At 42.8% G+C, this 20,947-nt stretch overlaps 1 pseudogene; it reads left to right on the top strand.

Annotated features, from left to right (window-relative positions):
- The first annotated feature begins 9 nt into the window (after positions 1-9).
- On the top strand, positions 10-6,882 carry LOC138929797 (protein transport protein Sec61 subunit beta pseudogene; annotated as a pseudogene).
- Positions 6,883-20,947: the final 14,065 nt, after the last annotated feature.

The following is a 20,947-nucleotide window of genomic DNA, read 5'->3' as shown; positions in this document are numbered from 1 at the left end:
ACCGAGACGATGGCGTATTATCACGGACTCTTGAAAAGTGTAATAGCAACGCAAACGCAAATGAGACTGGTCAGGCCATCTGGAAACTACCACATTTAGCAAATAAAAGTGGAAGTTCCTGAGGAAGACTGAATTTAAATTCAGGGCTCCGAACGAGTGCTATCCTTTCTTCTAGCAAAGGCTGCTGTATTGGCCTGGGGGCAGGGGTGGGGTCCATGGGTCACTCATAACTTCCTGTTTTCTACGTCCCCAAAAGAAAAAAAAAAAAAAAAAACACGAGCCGCAAGGTTAACTATTGGGAGAGAAATATAGCGACTGTGGCTTCCCAGTTGGCGCTGGTGGTAAAGAACCCGCCTGCTAATGCAGGAGATAAAAGAGGTGGGTTCGATCCCTAGGGGAGGGAAGATGCCCTGGAGGAGGACATGGCAACCCAGACAACTCCAGTGTTCTTGCCTGGGAAATTTCATGGACGGAGGATTCTTGCGGGTTACAGCCCAGAGTGGAACTGTAGCTACTTAGCACTCGTGTCAGAAAAATCACCAAGAGCCCCTTCCTCAGCACAGTGAGGTCAGTTAGGAAGCTTGCCTCGTGTTCCCTAGCCGCTTTCACTGGAGTCTGTGTTAGTTGCTCAGTCGTGTCCAACTCTTTTGCTACCTCAGGGAGCTCACCAGTCTCCTCTGTCCATGGGATTTTCCAGGCAAGAATACTGGAGTGGGTTGCCATTTCCTCCTCCAAGGGATTTTCCCGACCTAGGAATCCACCTGGGTGTCCCGCATTGCAAGCAGATTCAGTGGAGTCTGACTTAATGCTAAATCTGCTCTCAGGAGAAACGCTAACAACTTGTGTTTTCCCACCGTTACCTGAAAGATATACCAATTATTGTTTTGTTTCTCTCAGGTGTTCTCTTACTGTGGCTCTGAAAGGTTTATCCATAGTGGTGGGGGGGGGGGGGATACAAAGATTTAATAGCCCTGAGCCTTAGTTTTTACATCTGTAAAATGGGGCTTCCATACCAGCAAGGGAAGAGTAGGGAAGGAGAAATGCAGTAGTCCAGGCAGACCCTGAGCTGGCCTTACCTTGGGTGTTTATCAGGTGAGGGATTCTAACAAAACCTGTTTCTTACTTTTCTTTCCTTCTCTAATTGTTTTTCTTTTCTGACTCACATAAATTTACTTTGATTTGCTCCCCTCCTCCAAGGTAAATTTTTCTCCTCTTTCTATTTCCTTCTTTCAAAACAAACCTTTTTAAAAATTTTTTTTCTTTTTTTTTTCTTTTTGGCTGCATCCAGCAGTATGTGGGACTTTCATTTCCTGGCCAGGGATTGAACCTGGGCCCTCTGCAGTGGAAACGTAGAGGCTTAACCACTGGGCCATAGGGAAAGTTCCAAAGCAAAGCCTTTTTTAAGTCAGACTATCCTGAATTTGGACCATAGTACTGCTGCTACTTACTGCTAAAGTGTCTGCAGAAGAGCCCCTTACCCTCACTCAAGATTGCTTTCCTCTCCATAAAACGGAGTAATTATATCAATACAGGGTGGTTGTGTCCTGTCTTCCCTCACAAGAACTTCAGCTTTGGTCTCCTGTAGTCACTCCTGTATCCCCAGGGCCAGGAAACAAGCCTGACACATAGCAGGTGATCAAAACATGTTTGGATAAGTAAGTATTTAAAAGAAGTGAGGTATGTCAATCAGCTGGCACTATCTTTGTTCAAACAAATTGTTTTTTTCCCATCTCGTATCCCATTCTCTCCCACCATTTCCCCTATTTTTGTTGTTATTGTGTGCGTGTGTAATGCTAGTCTAGCATGCGTCTTTCAGTGGAGCACCCTTAATTCCTCCCACTGTATTTTCAAATACCTTCTGAACCTCCTCTTCTGGTCATCCACACAGACTTTCCATCTTCTGGTAACCGCAGCCCAGTGAATTATCCATTTAAGTTATAGACTATTTTAATGTTCCTTTAAATTTATTCAACCACCAACCACTTTTGTCTAGACCCTAGAATCATAGGAAGCTTCAAGGGAACATATCAGAAATTCTTGAATGGGAATCATACATTGTAGCAAACAAATATCTTTTGACTTTCTCTGAGGAACTATTCTCACAGTAGACCATGTTATTGACTCAAGTGTGGTTGGATCCTATACCCTACTTTTGTAGGGGTAGAGGCATGAGCACCCCTAGTTAATTAAATCATCCCCTTCCTTAGTAGCCTCCCTGCCTTACCCCAGTTAGTTCAGGAATGGATGAGTAATCCAACCAGACCTGTCAGCTAATGGGACTTATAATTTGCAAAATTACAGTAATTTTAGAACTTTTAATAGCTACAATCTAAATGTAGAATGTAAGATTTTAGCAATTTTCATCTTCCATATTTTTTACAAGTCATAAAATTGTGCTTGGGCTCCTGGTTAAAGTGATTGCAAATTTGAACTCTAAGGATAACTTCCTGGGGTTATCTTTATATCATCAGGTTTTGTATTAGCTGCATTCTAGCCATAATCTATTATCCTTTATACAGAAACCCTTTCAATTTAAGACTCTGTGAGTTGTATACTGCCCAAAATGCCCACATAAATTTATAAGAGCAGTGTAATTATTGATGTACAGTATTGCTGTACATGAACTAGCTATCTTATCAGCACGGCCGTTAAGCCAACCAGAGAGAGAGAAGTATGTTCCTTTTCTCTGACTAACAAGGTCTTGAGCCTGGCAGCCATCCTCTTTCTAGAAGGGAGAAAGCAGCCAGCAATAGATCCCCAACCAAAAGAGGGAGAGCTGAGAGATGGGGACTAGACTCTTGTTTAAGAAACAGTGAACCCAATTCCATTTTTGAGATTTCCAGTTGTGTGAACATACATGTTCCCTACCTCTGCCTCTCATCCTAAGTCACTTTCAGCCTTTTTTTTTTCCTGTTACTTGCAAATAGGATTCTAAATACAGAAATTACTCTGACACAGACTTCTCATTACCTCGTCTAGAACCATAACTCTAAGCTATCTTACAATTCTAGAATTTGCTAAGTGCTTAAAAAAAATTTTTTTTTTAATTGAAGGCAATAGCACCCCACTCCAGTTCTCTTGCCTGGAAAACCCCATGGGCAGAGGAGCCTGGTGGGCTGCAGTCGTGGGGTCACAAAGAGTCAGACACACGACTGAGCGACTTCACTTTCACTTTTCACTTTCATGCATTGGAGAAGGAAATGGCAACCCGCTCCAGTGTTCTTGCCTGGAGAATCCCAGGGACGGGGGAGCCTGGTGGGCTGCCGTATATGGGATCGATGACATTGTAAATAAAGTGTTGCTGCTGCTAAGTCGCTTCAGTCGTGTCCAACTCTGTGTGTCTTCACAGGATGCAGATGGCATACCAAACAAAGGGTTAACTGAAGAGGTAATTACTTACAGAGGTTTGGGTTCAAGAAATCCACAGGGCAGTGGGGAGCTCCCAGAAGCAACTTTTCTAACCCCAGTGGGGCAAGGCAGGGAGCAGGGTTACCAGAACCAGACAAACTCTGTAGCTGTGAAGAGAGGCCCTTGGGTAGAGGAAATGTGGCAGCCCAGTTCAGGCAGGGGTGGGGGTGGCCAGAAATGAAATAACTGAATTCTTTCTCTTTCTATACTCCCATCTTTTAATAGTGTCTTCTATTGCCCAAGGCTATCTGGAAATCTGAGGACAAGAGAGCTGAATGATACAAACCCAGATCAGCCTCCAAGGGCACAGAGGAGGACAGAGAAGCCTGGAAACTGATCTAGGGTTATAGTGTCCAATACAACCACCACTAGGCTCATGCGGTCATTTGAGTCCAAACTGACGTGTACAATAAATGCAAAAATACTTTAAAAATACTTCCTGGATTTCAAAACCTTGGTATTCAAAAAGAATGTAAAGATCTTATTAGTTTTTATATTGATTACATGTTGAAATGATGATATTTTTATGCATTGGGTAAAATCAACTATATTATTGCAATTAAATTCATCTGTTTCTTTATACACTTTGTGGCTACTAGAACACTTAAAAAAGTGTGTGGCTCACATTGTATCTGTTGGATCCTATTGATCTACATGGACAAGTGGAAAATAACCACACAATGACAACAAATAACCATTTAAAAACTCATTTTAATTCTATGTCCTGGACAACTATATGAAAATAGTGTTTCTGCAAATCACATAGTTTAAATTTTTTTAAACCTAATTGCCTTGATCCTTTGACATATGGCCCTTCTATGTATTTGTATAGTATTCCCTGAACCAGGTTTTTTTTTTTTTTTTTTTAGGTTACATCACACAGCATGTGGGATCTTAGTTGCTTGACTAGGCATTGAACCTGTACCCCCTATATCTGAAGTGCAGATTCTTAACCACTGGACCACCAGGGAAGTCCCTGAAACAGTTCTTTGACTCATACTGCATAGTTAACAATCACTCATTCAGTCAAGAAGTGTTTGTTAGGTACCTTCTATTTTCCAAACACTGAGATGAATTTAGAAGGATCAGTTGTAACCCAAAACAGAGTCCTAGGCTCCCATCATGGGGCTAAGTTCCAAGATATAGGGGAATTAGAAAAAGAATCACATAACTGGTTGTGAAATTACTTATGTAGAAAATGGCCTGAAGAGGGAAATGGTGTCTTAAGACCATATCATAGGAAAGATTGGCTTGATTAGGTAAACCAAAGGAGGCTTCCTGGAGGAAGTGATGATTTAGCAGAAGCAGGAGATGTCTGGCAAAGTTTGTGAGAAGAAAGAAAGTTCCTGGAAGAGGGTACTGAATATATAAAGTTACGGTAGCAAGTTAGAGGAATTAAAGAAAAATAGGCCAGTGTGGTTGAAGCACAAGGTGAGGAATAGATTTGAAATTTTATGAATATGTAAGATGTTCATGTTATACTTGTATTCATTCGTATATCAAGTATTTACCAAGCTACTAAGTGCTTTCAGTGAAGCAAATCTGAATCTATCACTTTCAGTCAATAAACATTAACTGAATGCTTATTATATTTCTCTCTGGAAGGCTCAGAGCTGCAACAGTGGTGTGTTAGAAGTATGGAAAGTTCAACCAGGAGATTTTCCCCCCTCCACCATGTGGAAGATTCCAGGTGACAGTTGGACCATTTATTTATTTGGCTGCAGGATCTTACTTCCCCAGCCTGGGATCTTACTTCCCCAACCTGTGATCAAACAAACCCCTTGCCCCCTGCAGTTAGAAGTATGGAGTCCTAACCACTGACTGCCAGGAAATTCCCTGGACATTTTATTTTCTGAGGAGGGTTCTTGTGCCTGGAAAGGAATAGTGATTGATTCTGGAGTTCTGATTAATGTTAAATTTGTCAAAGTTTCCAATTCTTTTTATTTATTTATTTTATTTGGCCACACCAAGTCTTAGTTTGGGTGTGTGGGATCTTTAGTTGCAGCATGGGAACACTTAGTTGCAGCATGTGGGATCTAGTTCCCTGAGCAGGGAATAAACCCTAGACGGCTGCTCTGGGAACTCAAAGTCTTAGCCACTGGACCACCAGAGAAGTCCCCAAAGTTTCAAATTCTTAAATCTGTTTCTTCCCGTATAGTTAAGCTAAACTTTGAATCATTGTTATTTTATTTTCTAAGAAACTAAGTTTTAAAATAAGATCAATAATTCCCACCATCCTTAGATAAATCTTTAATAGAATCAAGGGACTTCCCTGTGGTCCAGTGGTTAGGACACCACACTTCCATGCCGGGGTTGGGCGGGGGGGGGGGGGGGGGGGGGGCGGGGCCGAGGGTCTGATTCCTGGTTGGGTAACTAACATCCTACATGCTGCATGGAGGGGCCAAAAAAAAAAAAATCAGAAGTTAAACAGAATTTTCCTAAACAGTTAACATTATTTACACACTTGATTGGTTTAATTCCTTTAAATGTATCAAGCAACACTTGTATATTTAGTACATTTAATCCTCTGAACTATTTCAAAGGTCTCTCATAGCAGACTTAAAATTCTAACATGCAAAATATCCCCTATTCATGGATTAAATGACTTAATAGTGTTAAAATGGCAATAGTACCCAAAGCAAGAACAGATTCGGTGCAATCCCTACCAAAATTCCTGAAGTGGAGGGTGGTCTTGTGAGACTGAGCTTTGTATCTGTGAAATCTCATTCTGTCTCCTGATAAACAGTTGATGTGGGATCTGAACACTGACTAAATGTTTGATGACATTAAGGAAAGATGATTAAATGATTTTTTAAGTCCTTACCTTTTCAGAGATACATGCTGAGAGGCTCACATATGAAATGGTATGTTCTGGGTTTGCTTCAAAATAACATGGAGGGACTTCCCTGGTGGTCCAGTGGCTAAGACTCTGCACTCCCAAGGCAGGGGTCCCAGGTTCAATCCTTGGCCAGGAAACTGGTCTCCAGAGTTTGCAGACCTCAACTAAAAGATACCCACATGTCGCAGCTGAAGATTCCATATGCCACAACTAAGACCCAGCACAACCAAACAAATAAATAAAAATAAATGTTAAAAAAAAAAAAATGTGGCTCCTCTGCAGTTCACTTCAGTTCCCTACCACCCTCCCGTCTTCAACGTGCCTGGCCTGACCCCCAGTGGCACTAATGTGGGCTCCTCAGGGCACTCTCTCAGCAAACCAAAGCACCGTCTGGCAGAAGAAGAATGCCAGCTGTGGAACAAGGAGCAGAGGCCATAGGACCTCAGCAGGCCCTGGGGGATGTGGCGATTCTACGCAGAGCATCCACCAGCGCTCAAAGAGGGCCCTGTTCCAATATCAGTCATGAGTCTTCCGTTCATCACTTCTATATTTATGTCGCACATTTGGGGCAAGTACACTCGTTCATAGATTCCGCTACATCCATCTGTCTGTCATCTGAAGAAGAAAGGAAAAAAATCCAAACATACCTTGGACCAAAAGCATAGTGATTTTCTGTTCATGAGGAAGACACTTTCTGTAAGCTTATTTTTTTTATAGGGAACTTAAGGAGAATTAGATAATCAATTTTTTTCCTATGGCTAATAAAGTTTTTAATTTTTTAAAACACACACACACACACACACATGGGGATGGGGGAAGTCAGTTGAGTCTCCAGTCCTCAGCTGATAAAACAAGACTGAGCTCAGAATTGTTGAAGCTGGGTAATGAGTACATGGGATTTGTTATGCTCCATCTACTTTTGTTATGTGTTTGACATTTTCCCATAATTAAGAAGTCAGAAAGAAAAAAAGGAAAAGCAAAGGAGAGAGGCCACAAGAGGAGATTGAGAAAAAGACTAAGCGTGCTGTTGATGATATCATAATAGTGTAGCATTTTACAGAACATTTATGGAACATTTACATTCAGCATCCAGAAGAGACCGGATAGATCCTTGATTTTTCCTAAACCTCTTCCCAGCCACAGGATCCCTTCCTGTCGTGAGACTGAAGCCAGCTTGACACATGGAAGATGATAAATGTTCATAAAGCATGAGTATGAAGGGACTTTCTGGTGATTAAGTTGGTTAAGAGTCCACCTTCCAATGCAGGGGACGCAAGTTTGATTCCTGGTTGGGAAACTAACATCCCACATGCTCTGGAGCAGCTAAGCCTGGGCGTTGCAACCAGAGAAGACCACAAGACCCAGCACAGCCGAAAAGGGGGGAAAAAGTGAGTGTGAAGCTCTCATTACCAGCCCTCCCCACACTGCCCAGAGACTCTGCTGCCATCTTCCCAGAGACTCTGCTGCCATCTTTCCAGAGACTCTGCTGCCATCTTCCCAGAGACTCTGCTGCCATCTTCCCAGAGATTCTGCTGCCATCTTTTCAGCCTTGATCTTAGAGCAAAGAGCAGTTGTGGTCCTGGTCTCTTTTCACCCTTCTCTCTAGCATATCTTTTAATTATCTTTATTTTTGTTATCGTTGATGTACATTCCCTAGTATGTCTTGATTGCTTGCCACATATTTCACAATTTAAATTATACCCAGATAAAGCTTTATTTAATTAATTTATTTATTTATCCACAATGAACTGTGGAAAATTCTGAAAGAGATGGGAATACCAGACCACTTGACCTGCCTCTTGAGAGACCTGTATGCAGGTCAGGAAGCAACAGTTAGAACCAGACATGGAACAACAGACTGGTTCCAAATAGGAAAAGGGGTACCTCAAGGATGTATATTGTCACCCTGCTTATTTAACTTCTATGCAGAGTACATCATGAGAAACGCTGGGCTGGAAGAAGCACAAGCTGGATTCAAGATTGCCGGGAGAAATATCAATAACCTCAGATATGCAGATGACACCACCCTTATGGCAGAAAGTGAAGAGGAACTCAAAAGCCTCTTGATGCAAGTGAAAGAGGAGAGTGGAAAAGTTGGCTTAAAGCTCAACATTCAGAAAACGAACATCATGGCATCTGGTCCCATCACTTCATGGGAAATAGATGAGGAAACAGTGGAAACAGTGTCAGACTTCATTTTGGGGGGCTCCAAAATCACTGCAGATGGTGATTGCAGCCACGAAATTAAAAGATGCTTACTCCTTGGAAGGAAAGTTATGACCAACCTAGATAGCACATTCAAAAGCAGAGACATTACTTTGCCAACAAAGGTCCGTCTAGTCAAGGCTATGGTTTTTCCAGTGGTCATGAATGGATGTGAGAGTTGGGACTGTGAAGAAAGCTGAGCGCTGAAGAATTGATGCTTTTGAACTGTGGTGTTGGAGAAGACTCTTGAGAGTCCCTTGGACTGCAAGGAGGTCCAACCAGTCCATCCTAAAGGAGATCAGTCCTGGGTGTTCTTTGGAAGGAATGATGCTAAAGCTGAAACTCCAGTACTTTGGCCACCTCATGCGAAGAGTTGACTCATTGGAAAAAGACTCTGATGCTGAGAGGGATTGGGGGCAGGAGGAGAATGGGACGACAGAGGATGAGATGGCTGGACGGCATCACCGACTCAATGGACATGAGTTTGGCTGAACTCCAGGAGTTTGTGATGGACAGGGAGGCCTGGCATTCTTCAATTCATGGGGTCGCAAAGAGTCAGACATGACTGAGTGACTGAACTGAACTGAAAGCTTTATTCTACAGCAAAATTCTGTAGCTTGCTTAATGAGCTTTCATTGTTTGTTTTTGTTTTCAAGTTTAAGAAGCAAGGCCAGCAAATCAGGTTATAACCTGTTCTTTTATAAACTATTAACATAACCTGTTCATTTCAGTTTATAATTTATGACTATTCAGGTTAAACTTCCTCCCATTCACCATGTTGTATCCTCCTTATGTTTAGTCCTCTTAAAGTGTGTTACAGAATAAAAAAGATTGGGAAACATTGAATCAATACATTGAAATTTTATGTGTGAGGAAACTGAGAAGGCTGATGTCCACAAAACCCACACAGGTTACAGAACGATGCAGGAATGATTTATTTTTCAAATATATAAGCATTACATATGTTTGTATGTATGTATGTATGTGTATGTCCATACACACACACACACATATAGATGCAGAGAAGAAAGTAGAAAAGTTTACATATGGAATAATAGCATTTAACCTATCATACAGCATAGGGAACTCTGCTCAAAGGTATGTGGCAGCCTGGATGGGAGGGGATTTGGGGGAAAATATATACACGTATATGTTTGACTGAGTCCCTTTGCTGTCTTCCTGAAACTATCACAACATCATTAATAAGCTATACTCCAATATAAAATAAAAAGCCTAAAGTAAAGAAAGAAAACAAGAATAATTAGCATTTACCTCTAGGTAAGATGCTAAAGCTGAAACTCCAGTACTTTGGCCACCTCATGCAAAGATTTGACTCATTAGAAAACACCCTGATTCTGGGAGGGATTGGGGGCAGGAGGAGAAGGGGACAACAGAGGATGAGATGGCTGGATGGCATCATTGACTCGATGGACGTGAATCTGAGTGAACTCTGGGAGCTGGTGATGGACAGGGAGGCCTGGCGTGCTGCGATTCATGGGGTCTCAAACAGTCGGACACGACTGAGCGACTGAACTAACTAAGATGAAGGTTTCTCTTTTTTGGGCCATTTCTCTACTTGGTCCAATTTTTTATAATTACATCGAATGAAAATTCTTTTTACTGAAATAAAGAGCCAAAGTAAGTGGGTTTAAAACTTTCATTTTAAATTGGTCCATAATTATTTTTATTTTCACACTGTCCGTGGGGTTCTAGAGGCAAGAATACTGGAGTGGTTTGCCATTCTTTCTTCCACTGGACCATGTGTTGGAGAATTCTTCACTACGGCCTGTCCATCTTCGGTGGCCCTGCATGGCATGGCTTATAGCTTCATTGAGTTACACAAGCTCCTTTGCTATGACAAGGCTATGATCTATGTGCTGGAGAACTCTTGAGAGTCCCTAGGACTGCAAGGAGATCAAACCAGTCAATCCTAAAGGAAATCAACCCTGAATATTCATTGGAAGGACTGATGCTGAAGCTGAAGCTCCAAAACATTGGCCATCAAATGCGAAGAGTCAGCTCATTGGAAAAGCCCCTGATGTTGGGAAAGATTGAAGGCAAAAGGAAAAGCGGGCAGCAGAAGATGAGCTGGTTAGAAAGCATTACCAACTCAATGGACGTGAGTTTGAGCAAACTCTGAGAAAAGGACAGGAGAGCCTGGCATGCTGCAGTCCATGGGCTCACAAAGGGTCAGACATGACGTAGTGGCTGAACAACAGCAAATTATTTTCTGATAACTATCAGTTGATTATCCGAATTCCCCTAGTCCGGGGATGTGTCATGTGACAACTGAAGTTAGCTGAGAGCATTAAGAGTAATAAGAGTAATAAGTAATATGAGTAATTCTATTTCCCTGACTCCACACCAGCCTGGAATACCTTTCTCCATACGCAGTAACCGCTCCCATAGCACATACAATAATTATCACCCTGTGGTTTTCTCTGGAATTTACTTGATTTACAAAATGTAACTGTAGCACTTAAATGGAAACTGGGATACAGAGAGGTTAAGTAAGTTGCCCAAGGTCACACAGCTTGTAAAGAACAGAGGTGGGATTCAAACCCCAGATCTGATTCTGAAGCCTAGTGATAACTTGAGGAGTGGAAAGCAGCCAAGCTCATGAATTGTGGCCATTTGGAAAAACTGTCTTGATGTCTCTGGGTGTGTGTGTTTGTTTTTTCAGTTCCCCACGTTCCTCCGGGAACCCCAGGGAACAACTCGTCACAGGAACAGTGGTCCTTCCTCGCTGCGCCCAGCCCCCAGAGTCAGCTCTGTTCCTGAACTCCGGTTCAGATTTCAACTCCACCCTCTTCCCCCCTCACTGGTGCCTCAGTGAATTACCTTATTTGGCTTTCAAGCCCACAGAGAAGTCTGGAAAAGGATCCAGGCCAGAATAGGATTGTTTGTACAGTGAGGGGGTGAGAAATCTTTATTTTAGTGACCTTGGCTCGTGCTCTGAAAGTCACAAATGTAGGGAAGTAAGTTTAGTCTCAAAAAACAGCTACAAGAAGCAACTGAAGAGGGCAGAGTGGAGGTGCTGATGTCACAGTTTTTCACGTGTGCTTAATTCTTCGTCTTTATCGTGCTCTCTTATGGCTGTCTTTCTTTCTTTCCTCTTTCCTGAGTTTCCAGAGTTTGTACCCCAGTGCAAGGAAACTCAAGCCCAGAAAGTATAAAAAGTTTTAGGTAGCTGGTGCCATAGGTATCATAGTTTAGCATATGCTTATATGGCTTATGAACAACATTTTAAACCCAGTTCAGAGAGTCTCTCTCTCTCGTCTAATTTTTGAAACTCTCTCAGGTAGATATTCTTATTATCTTCATTTTATCCTTTAAAAAAATATTTTTATTTATTTATTTGGCTGTGCTGGAGCTTAGGATCTCTAGTTGGACCATGCAAACTTTTAGTCTGGTCTAGTTCCCCGACCAGGGATTGAACCCAGGCTCCCTGCATTGGGAGCGTGGAGACAGCCACTGGACCACCAGAGAAGTCCCTCCCTGGGACTTTTTATGTTTTGCTGTTGTTGTTTGGTTGGTTTTGGGTTTTTTTGTTTGTTTTTGGCCGTGGTGCTCGGCTTGCGGGAATCTTAGTTCCCTGACTAGGGATTGAACTCAGGCCACGGCAGTGACAGCTCAGAGTCCTAATCACTGGATTCCCAGGGAATTCCCATTATTATCTCCATTTTATTGATGAGAAAACTGAGTCACAAGAGTCTAAGTCACTTGTCCAAGGTTCCAGAGTTCAGAATGACCAAAGCCAGGCTTGCGCCTACAGTCCGGATAGTGACCGTAGGCCTATGCTACTACTGAGACATCCCAGGTTCCTGGGGCCTTCGCCTTACTTGACCTGTTATTACATTTCAGCCTGTTGAGCCCTTACCCTTGCCTTTCTGTCTTCTCCCTTCCAGATTTGCAAGTTCCCCACTTTCTGGCGCAGTGCCTGGCAGAGTGCTGCTTCCTCCACTGCCCGCTAATTCAAGGAGCCCTTAGGACTCCCCGCTGGTCTCTTCCTGACTCACTGTATGTCTCTGTCCATGAGGAACCTTCCTGACTTTCAGGAATTAGGTTCATTGCTTTATCTTTGGTGGAGTGATTATTCTTCTATGCCTGAACCATGCATCCGATACACATGCTTCTTTCTCAAGTCTCCCATGTACTTCAGACCTCCAGGTCACTATCTTTCCATCCTGTACCCCACATCTGACTCACTGCTTCCCAGACACCCTTGACTGGCCATGAGTCTCACAGCTTTCATATTGGCCCTGCCTACCTCCTAGTCATCTTGTCTTTCCTTTCCAGAAACAAGCTGTGTACCTCTGCATTCAGCCTCCTTTGTCTGGTATGCCCTAGCTTTGGTTTTTCAAACTTTTGATCCCAAGCCTAAGAAATACATGTGACATCATAACCCAGAATTCATGCATGCATGATCCCAAGGGTAGGCAGAATCTAGGCTGTCTCAACAGTGGCTGACAACACCACGCTCACGTTCAAATTAGAATATAAGTGCCAGGTCACACCAATGAGAATTCCAACCCAGTTTATGTCCACACCCAGGTGGGTTGTTAAAAACATTTAACCATAGTTCAGCCTGAACCCTAAATGATGAAGACAATTTGTGGGAGGGTGAAAAGAGGAGACTGGGTGCTGTGATGGGGAGAAGACGTCTCAGAGCAGCAGTTATTTACCAAAGAACACTGATGGTTTTGAATATTTTAGCAACTGCTACCTCTGTTTCAGAGCCTTCCAGCTGAACGTCACTCCACTAAGCAGTGGCTTAGCTTCAGTGTCCCTTACTGACTCCACCATCCAAACCTGTTCTTCTGTCACTTGGGAAAAAAAAAAAAGCTTCATCCTTGCTTGGAAAAAAGCCCAGGAGGTCAGCCCTAATTAATTCCAGTTTCTGAAAGAAAAGCAGTCTGCTCAAACAGAAGTCAATGAAGGGTGTTTCATGGCAAAAGAAAGAGTTCCAGGCCTGTTGGGCTCCAGTGTTTAGCCTCTGCCTCACAAGGCAGGTGCTGAGCAGGGCAACACACCCTAGGGGTAATGACCCTGTTGCAGGGGAGGGAGTTAATGGCAGGGAGATGGGATGTTTCTCAATAACTCTGAGCACGGAACTAGGAAGCAGGCAGCCTTTCAGGCAGACTGTGACAAGTCCTCAAAGGACCTTGGCAACCAACCAAGACTTTTATTTTAGAAGCAAACTCTTATCAGGATTCTTGATTGTTGGCTGAGATTGAGACCTTGAGCAATTTCCTTAAACTCTTTTGAATCTCATAGTCATATGTTTCATATTGCAAAATGGGAAAATAAGAATGACCTACTTGATCAAAAAGGTATGGAAGGATGAAAATAACTCTTTGTTTTGAAACTGGCAATTACAGGGAAGGAGTTAAACATTTAATCTCTTTCTAATGGGAACTACATTTAGAATAGCTACATAATCTTAGTTTATTAAAGTTCTATTTTACTGAAGAATGCCAGCTAATTAAAGTAGAAATAAGTCAACATTTTTGGAAGCTCTAATGCATTTAATTCAAGCAAGCATTGTCAACTGCTGTTAAAAGTCATTAGGTAAGGAGTTACCCGGCTGCACAGTGCTTAGGGCTCCACCCTTTCACTATTGAGGGCCCAAACTCAATCCCTGGTTGAGGAACTAAGAACCTACAAGCCACACAGCCGAAAAAAAAAATCATTAGGTAACCCCTGCCCCTTTGAATGGCTAAAATTAAAAAGCCTATCCATACTATATGTTGGTAAGAATATGAAAGAAGAATTCTACAGATAGGAAGCAGGCTGATAAAATGATTCAGCTGCAAACAGTTGCATCTTTCATGAAAAAGGAAGGATGACTCAGAAAATGGAACTTCAAATCCAGAGAAAAGAACTGAGAGCCATAAGGAATTATTCCCAAGCCTTGAAACCCAATGGAGGGACACCCCCCATGGTCCAGTGGCTAAGACTTCTAGATCCCAATGTGGAGAGGCCCTGGTTCCATCCCTTGTAGAGGAGCTAAATCCCAAATGGCCCAACTAAGAATTCATCCTGAAGATCCTTCGTGTTGCAACTTGCAATGCAGCCCAATGCATAGACACATAAGCAAAGTAACAAAGTGAAACAAAGCAAAAAAAACACAAAAAACCTTAATGGAGTTTACAAGACTGGATTTCAAAATTTCTTGGGAAATTTCTTTCCTTTTTCCTATTTTTTTTTTCTTTTTTGTTGCTTCACAGGGCTTGTGGGATCTTGGTTCCCCAACCAGGGATTGCACCTGGGCCCTTGGCAGTGGAAGCACAGAGTCTTAACCACTGGACTGCCAGGAAGTCTCCCACCATTGTCTCTTGGGAGCTGGAGACTTACTTTCTAGTTTCATGGGCCCATAGATAGGGAAGAATTCTGTCCCAGGCTGAGTTACATCCAGAGTCTCCCCTATATCTAACTTAGATGATTTTAATGAGATTTACATGAGATTTAAGACTTTGAATTGATGTTTTAATAGGGAACCTTGGAATGGGGTGAATATGCTTGATGTATGACATAAATATTTGAGGATCAGAGCAGAGCGTAGTAGGTGGAATAATGGCCCCCAACGATGTCCACATCTTAATACCTGGAACCTAGGGACCTGAGTTCAATCCCTGGGTTGGGAAGATCCCCTGGAGAAGGGCATGGCAACCCACTCCAGTATTCTTGTCTGGAGAATCCCATGGACAGAGGAGCCTGACGGGCTACAGTCCATGAGATCACAGGGTCAGACACAACTGAGCGACTAACACTAACTCACACTATGAATTTATGTTATATGGCAAAATGAAATTAAGGTTAAGAATCTGATGACCTTAAAATGGGGAAACTATCCTGGATTATCTGGGTAGGCCTAATACAGTCACAAGAGTCATTTAAAAATGGGAGAGTCAGAGAGAGAGAGACAACTATGAAGAAGGGTCAACAAGAGAGATGCAACATTGCTGGCTTTTCAGATGGACAAAGGGAACCACGAGCCAAGAAATGTGGGCAACCTCTGGATGCTGGAAAAGATAATGACCTGGATTTGCCCCCAGAGCTTCCACACAGGAACACAGCCCTGCTTACACCTTGATTTAAACCTGGTGAGACAAATGTTGAACTTCTACACGACGGTAGGATACCTACTTTTGTGCTGTTTTAAACCACTAAGCTTATGATAATTTGTTACGGCAGCAACAGAAGATCAATAGCATATCCTTTTAAGATGTGCCATTTATTACATGTCAGTTACACCTAAACCAAGATGTTAAAAATTAAACGAATGTTGACGGAGAGCTGGACACACAAATAGTGCCAATTAATACCACACCGGTTCACTTTTAGTTTCACATTGAGGGTGAGGTGGATGTAATGGGAGAATCTGTCATTCCCCTAAGACTGGTTGATTCAGAATGAATCTAAACTTTCTGATGAAATAATATGAACACACACTACTTAAGCTGCTGTCTAGCCAGAACGGTTAAAGTGAGTCTCTTACACCTTTAGATATAACTTTTCAAAGTTCATCTGTTTATTTACTTTTGGCTGCCCTGGGTCTCTGTTGCTGCTCACAGGCTTTTTCTAGTCGCTGTGTGCAGGTCTCTCCCTGCAGGGGCCTCTCCTGTTGAGAAGCACAGGTCCTAGAGCACCTGGCTAATTAGCGGTGCACAGGCTTAGTTACACCACGGCTTGTGGGACCTTCTCAGAGCAGGTATAGAACCCTATGTGTCCCCTGCATTGTCAGGTGGATTCTTAACCACTGGCTCACCAGGGAAGTCCCTAAATATAACTTTTAATTTACAGTAAATGCAGGGCGCAAGATAAACACTGCCACAAGGAAGTGGACAGACACATCAGCAAATGGAACATTCTACAGTTGGCCTGGTTTCTCTCAAAGTCTTGACAAACGGATCAGAAGGCACGGAGGGCTGTTAGAGCCGATCAATGAACAGTTCTGCACCAATACTGTTTGCAGCAAATTTGCTAAGAAGTACATTTCGGAGGGAAATTTGAATATGGTCTGTAGATAAAATGAAAATATATGAGAGTGGAACGGAAAAAATTGTTGACTGAAAAAAGAAAAATACAGAGGATTTAATTTTGAGTTTAAAAGTGTGTGTGTAGGAAAAGATCCAGATGGATATTCACTAGGATGTTAACAGTGGTCATCTCTGGTAATGGGATGATAATATTTTATTTTATTAAAATAAAATATTTTATAAAAATATTTATTTTTGCCTACTTGGACTTTTTTTTTTTTGCGGCGGTGGTCAGGGGAGGCGGTGTGCATTCTACATGGCATGTAGAATCTTAGTTCCACGACCAGGAATTGAACTTGTGCCCTCTGCAGTGGAAATGTGGGGTCTTAACCATTGGATCACCAAGGAAGTCCCCCTACCTGGATTTTCTAACTTTCTACTCTACACATGCATGGTTTTGTAGTAATAAGTTATTTTATAATAAAGAATATTAGAATTATGTGAGACAACAGATAAATATAGCATTTGAAGTATATTAAGCACAATTGTGGCTACTTCACAAGGCCTAGGGCTGTGATGACAACTAATATTTACTAAGGGTTCACAAGCTGCCCGGGGCTTCCCAGTGGCTCTAGTGGTAAAGAACCTGCCTGCCAATGCAGGTGACATAAGAGACACAGGTTCGATCCCTGTGTCAGAAAGATCCCCTGGAGGAGGGCATGGCAACCCACTCCAGTATTCTTGCCTGGAGAATCCCATGGACAGATGAGCCTGGTGGGCTACAGTCCATAGGGTCGCAAAGATTCGGACACGACTGAAGTGGCTTAGCATGCACGCACGCAGGAGCTGCCCCATATATTTCTAACTGCTTTGGCTGTAGTCACTCAGGTTTTCAAACCTTTAGGGTGGTGACTCACCATAAGACATATATTTTACAGAGCAATGCCACACACTCAGGGGCCTCTCAGGTGGCTCAGTGATAAAGAATCCACCTCCAGTGCAAGAGACACAGGAGACTTGGGTTTGATCCCTGGGTCAGAAGATCTGCTGGAGGAGGGCATGGCAACCCACTCCAGTATTCCTGCCTGGAGAATCCCATGGACAGAGGAGCCTAGAGGGCTACAGGCCATAGGGTTGCAAAGAGTCGGACACGACTGCAGCAACTGAGCACACACACAGTATTCATCCATACACGATGGAGACTACAGATTTCAGAAGACAATTGCCTGCCCTGACTGTGGGCAGTGCATTCTGATATGCTCTGTTAGGCTGTATTCTGATTCTACTTCATTTTTTAAAAAAACGGTTAACCCATCAAGCTGATTTCATGACCCATTGACAAGTCTTGACCTACAGTTTGGAAACCCTTTTAGTTTATTTAATACATGTACACACAGGCACATACACACTCCTCCGAGGTAAAAGCTGTTATTGTATCCATTTTTTTCAGAAGAGAAAATTCTGGCACGGAGAGGTTTGATAACTTGCCTAAGCACCCTAAGCTAGGGATAAAGTGGGAGAATCCAGATTCTAACCCAGGTTGCCAGCTTCAAAGACAATCGTCTGAACTACTCTCTTACAGGGCCTCTATCACCCCGCCTGCCACATGGTGTTAAGTATCTGCTGATAGAAGTCTCTGCTCCTCCAAAGGAGTGATTCAAGTTATATTTGAACAGAGTGTTCTGTTAAGATTATTGGAGCATTCAAGGTTACAGCAGATTTAGGGAGCAGCAGTTGTATTTTCTGACTCATATGTCACGATGAACAGTAGTTCTGTGTGAAGAGCATAGACTTCCCAGGCACATAATTCTGGGTTCACATACCTACTCCACACCAGGGACAGATCCAGACTTTTGGGGGCTGAAAAGTGAAAGTGAAAGTCGTTCAGTTATGTCCTACTCTGCAACACCATGGACTATACTAGTCCATGGAATTCTCCAGGCCAGAATACTGGAGTGGATAGCCATTCCCTTCTCCAGGGGATCTTCCTAACCCAGGGATCAAACCCAGGTCTCCCGAATTGCAGGAGAATTCTCTCCCAGTGGGGACCAAAGCTTTATGCAATTTTGAGAGCTCTTCCTAAGGAGAAGAATAGAGCTCATGGATTCAGAATTAAGAGCAGTACTTTGAAAGCGGCCCGTGCAAGAGAGGGCTCTGGGGCTTAAGCTTCCTTAGCTTCCTGTTTATTCGCCTCTGTCTGCCCTTTATCAGCCCCTTGTTTTTTACACTCAGTTTTATAGCCTCTGAGATAGGAGTAAGGATTCCTATTTCTCTTGAGTGCCAGATGATCAGCTGAAAAAACCCAGCTGAAGAACCTAGTACAATATTCACTGATTAGGTACTCAATAAGTGCTTGTTAATAGTAATAATAATAATAAAAATTAAAAGAATACTTCATTTAGAAACCAATTTTTAAGCAAGGTTTCAAAATAAAAACATGATTTGGAGAAAAATTATTTTCTCGATTCATTTAAGCCTCAGCTCTGCAGCTCAGCTCTCCCTGGAGTCCAATTATTTTGGTTTTTCCAAAGCTCTCTCTCCAAAGAGAGGTATAAGTAAAAATAAGAACGAAGAGCATCCAAAAATCAAAGGCAGAAATAGAGAAGGGTATCAGGGGAGAAAGTCAGCAGCAGGGGTCCCTGAAGGCCAGATTTCCAAGGCGTGGGTGTCAATAAGAAGAAAAACTATTTAACTGTTTAAAGTCTTTCTCAATAATCCAGGACGTCCCTGGCAGTCCCTGTGGTTAAGGCCTGCAGGCTTCCACTGCAGGGGGTGCAGGTTTGATCCCTGGTCAAGGAACTAAGATTCTGTATGCTTGGCCAAAAACATTAAAAAAAAATCTTTCTCAATAAACCAAAAAGGGAGGATTTCAAGATGCATTTTGGTATTGAGAGAGCAGGCAGCTGGACACATTCTGTGCTGGCAGAGTCAAGTTTTCGTCACCTGTATTCAGACACTTTATGCTTGTTCTGCTGTGTCCTGAGGGATTATCAAAAAGCAAGAGGCCTCTGGAATCAGCTTCCTGCCCCTAGAGAACCAACAGTATTTGCAAATAAGCATGAGGTCATTCTGCCTTCCACTTACATCTTACATTCTCCTTTCAGAGTTTGAGATTCTAAGAAAAGGAGGTATGTTAACATAGAGTTACAAGAAAATATAACAGGAGTCTTTCTCAAACGTGTGGCTTCTCTTGGCAACCTATGTAGGGTTTTTTTGTTTAGGTGACTGTTGTGTCCTTTAGGTAATAACTAATAAGTGGGGATGTGTGGGAAGAGAAAAGTCAAAAGATGGTAGGAGGTAATTAGATTAATTAGGTAATTAAGGGGAGATATGTGGGTGATTATTAAGTTTCTGGCTAGCTACATTTAGGCATAAGCACGTTTTATTTTCCTTAATAGTTACGATGACTCATACCCTTTGTGATTCAACCATCACAAACTCTTCATACTTCCCCCCAAAAATTCCTCTGTGTAACCCTGAAGATGAAACAGCCCCTTTCCTACTCTCTGGCAAAATGATTTCTTTCCTTTTTTCACGTCTCAAAGTGTTAGTCACTCAGTCATGTCCAACTCTCTGTGACCCATGGACAGTAAGCCCACTAGGCTCCTCTCTCCAAGGAATTCCCAAGACAAGAATACTGGAGTGGGTTGCCATTCCCTCCTCCAGGGGATCTTCCCGACCCAGGGATCAAACCTCAGTCTCCCACATTGCGGGCAGAGTCTTTCCCATCTGAGCCACCATGTCTGTTTATTTACTGAAGGCATCAGGCAATTCTGGATTCATCTATTGCCTCCAAATCTCTGTTTCCCTTGACTCTCATCCACAGCACCTATGTCAGGAGGCTGCTTTGCAATATTAACTGGTGGCTTTTGTCCCCGGCATCTTCTTTTCTCCCTGGCCATTCCCCCCATTTGGTGAACTAAATGTTTGTTGTCTCAACTCAGGGAAGGGTGTACCCCACTGAAAGAAGAGTCTTTTCCTGGCTTTGAGAAACAGAAAAAAGAACTCCTCTGCGGAGGCAACACGGAAGGTTGGTCAGAGTTGACTTGACCTCTGGATAAGCTCAGGGTCCCCAGACGGAGGAGAGGGTGACTGGGGTACTCAGGAGCTAGAGCATTCCACACAAGGCCCGGTGCTGTGCCCACATTACCAGACCAGGCCTTCTGGGGTGGACTTGGAAATGAGATGAGAAGAACTCCCTGATAACTGTTTCTGCGTCTTCAATGGTTGCTAGGCAAAATTTCACACAAAGAGGCTGTGTGGCCACTATCAGGGCGCCCTGCTGCTTTAATTATTCCCAATGATCAGTTTGGACAAAGTCTGGAAAAACATAGGGGGAAAAATGTAAATACATGAGGAGGATGAAGGGAAACATTCAGATCCCTTTAAAAACTAGGATTCACAAGGACCATGAACCCTCAGTACATTTCAGCCTGGCCAGCATCACAGGTGATATGCAGGAGCAGAAAGTCACTCTCCCTCGTGTCTTGTCACTACAGGAGTCCCTGGAAAT

Source organism: Ovis canadensis, chromosome 20 (genome assembly GCF_042477335.2).
Source record: "Ovis canadensis isolate MfBH-ARS-UI-01 breed Bighorn chromosome 20, ARS-UI_OviCan_v2, whole genome shotgun sequence".
In the NCBI taxonomy this organism is placed as follows: Eukaryota; Metazoa; Chordata; class Mammalia; order Artiodactyla; family Bovidae; genus Ovis; species Ovis canadensis.
The sequence above is the reverse complement of the archived record's forward strand: the minus strand, read 5'-3'. Positions and strand labels throughout refer to the sequence as shown.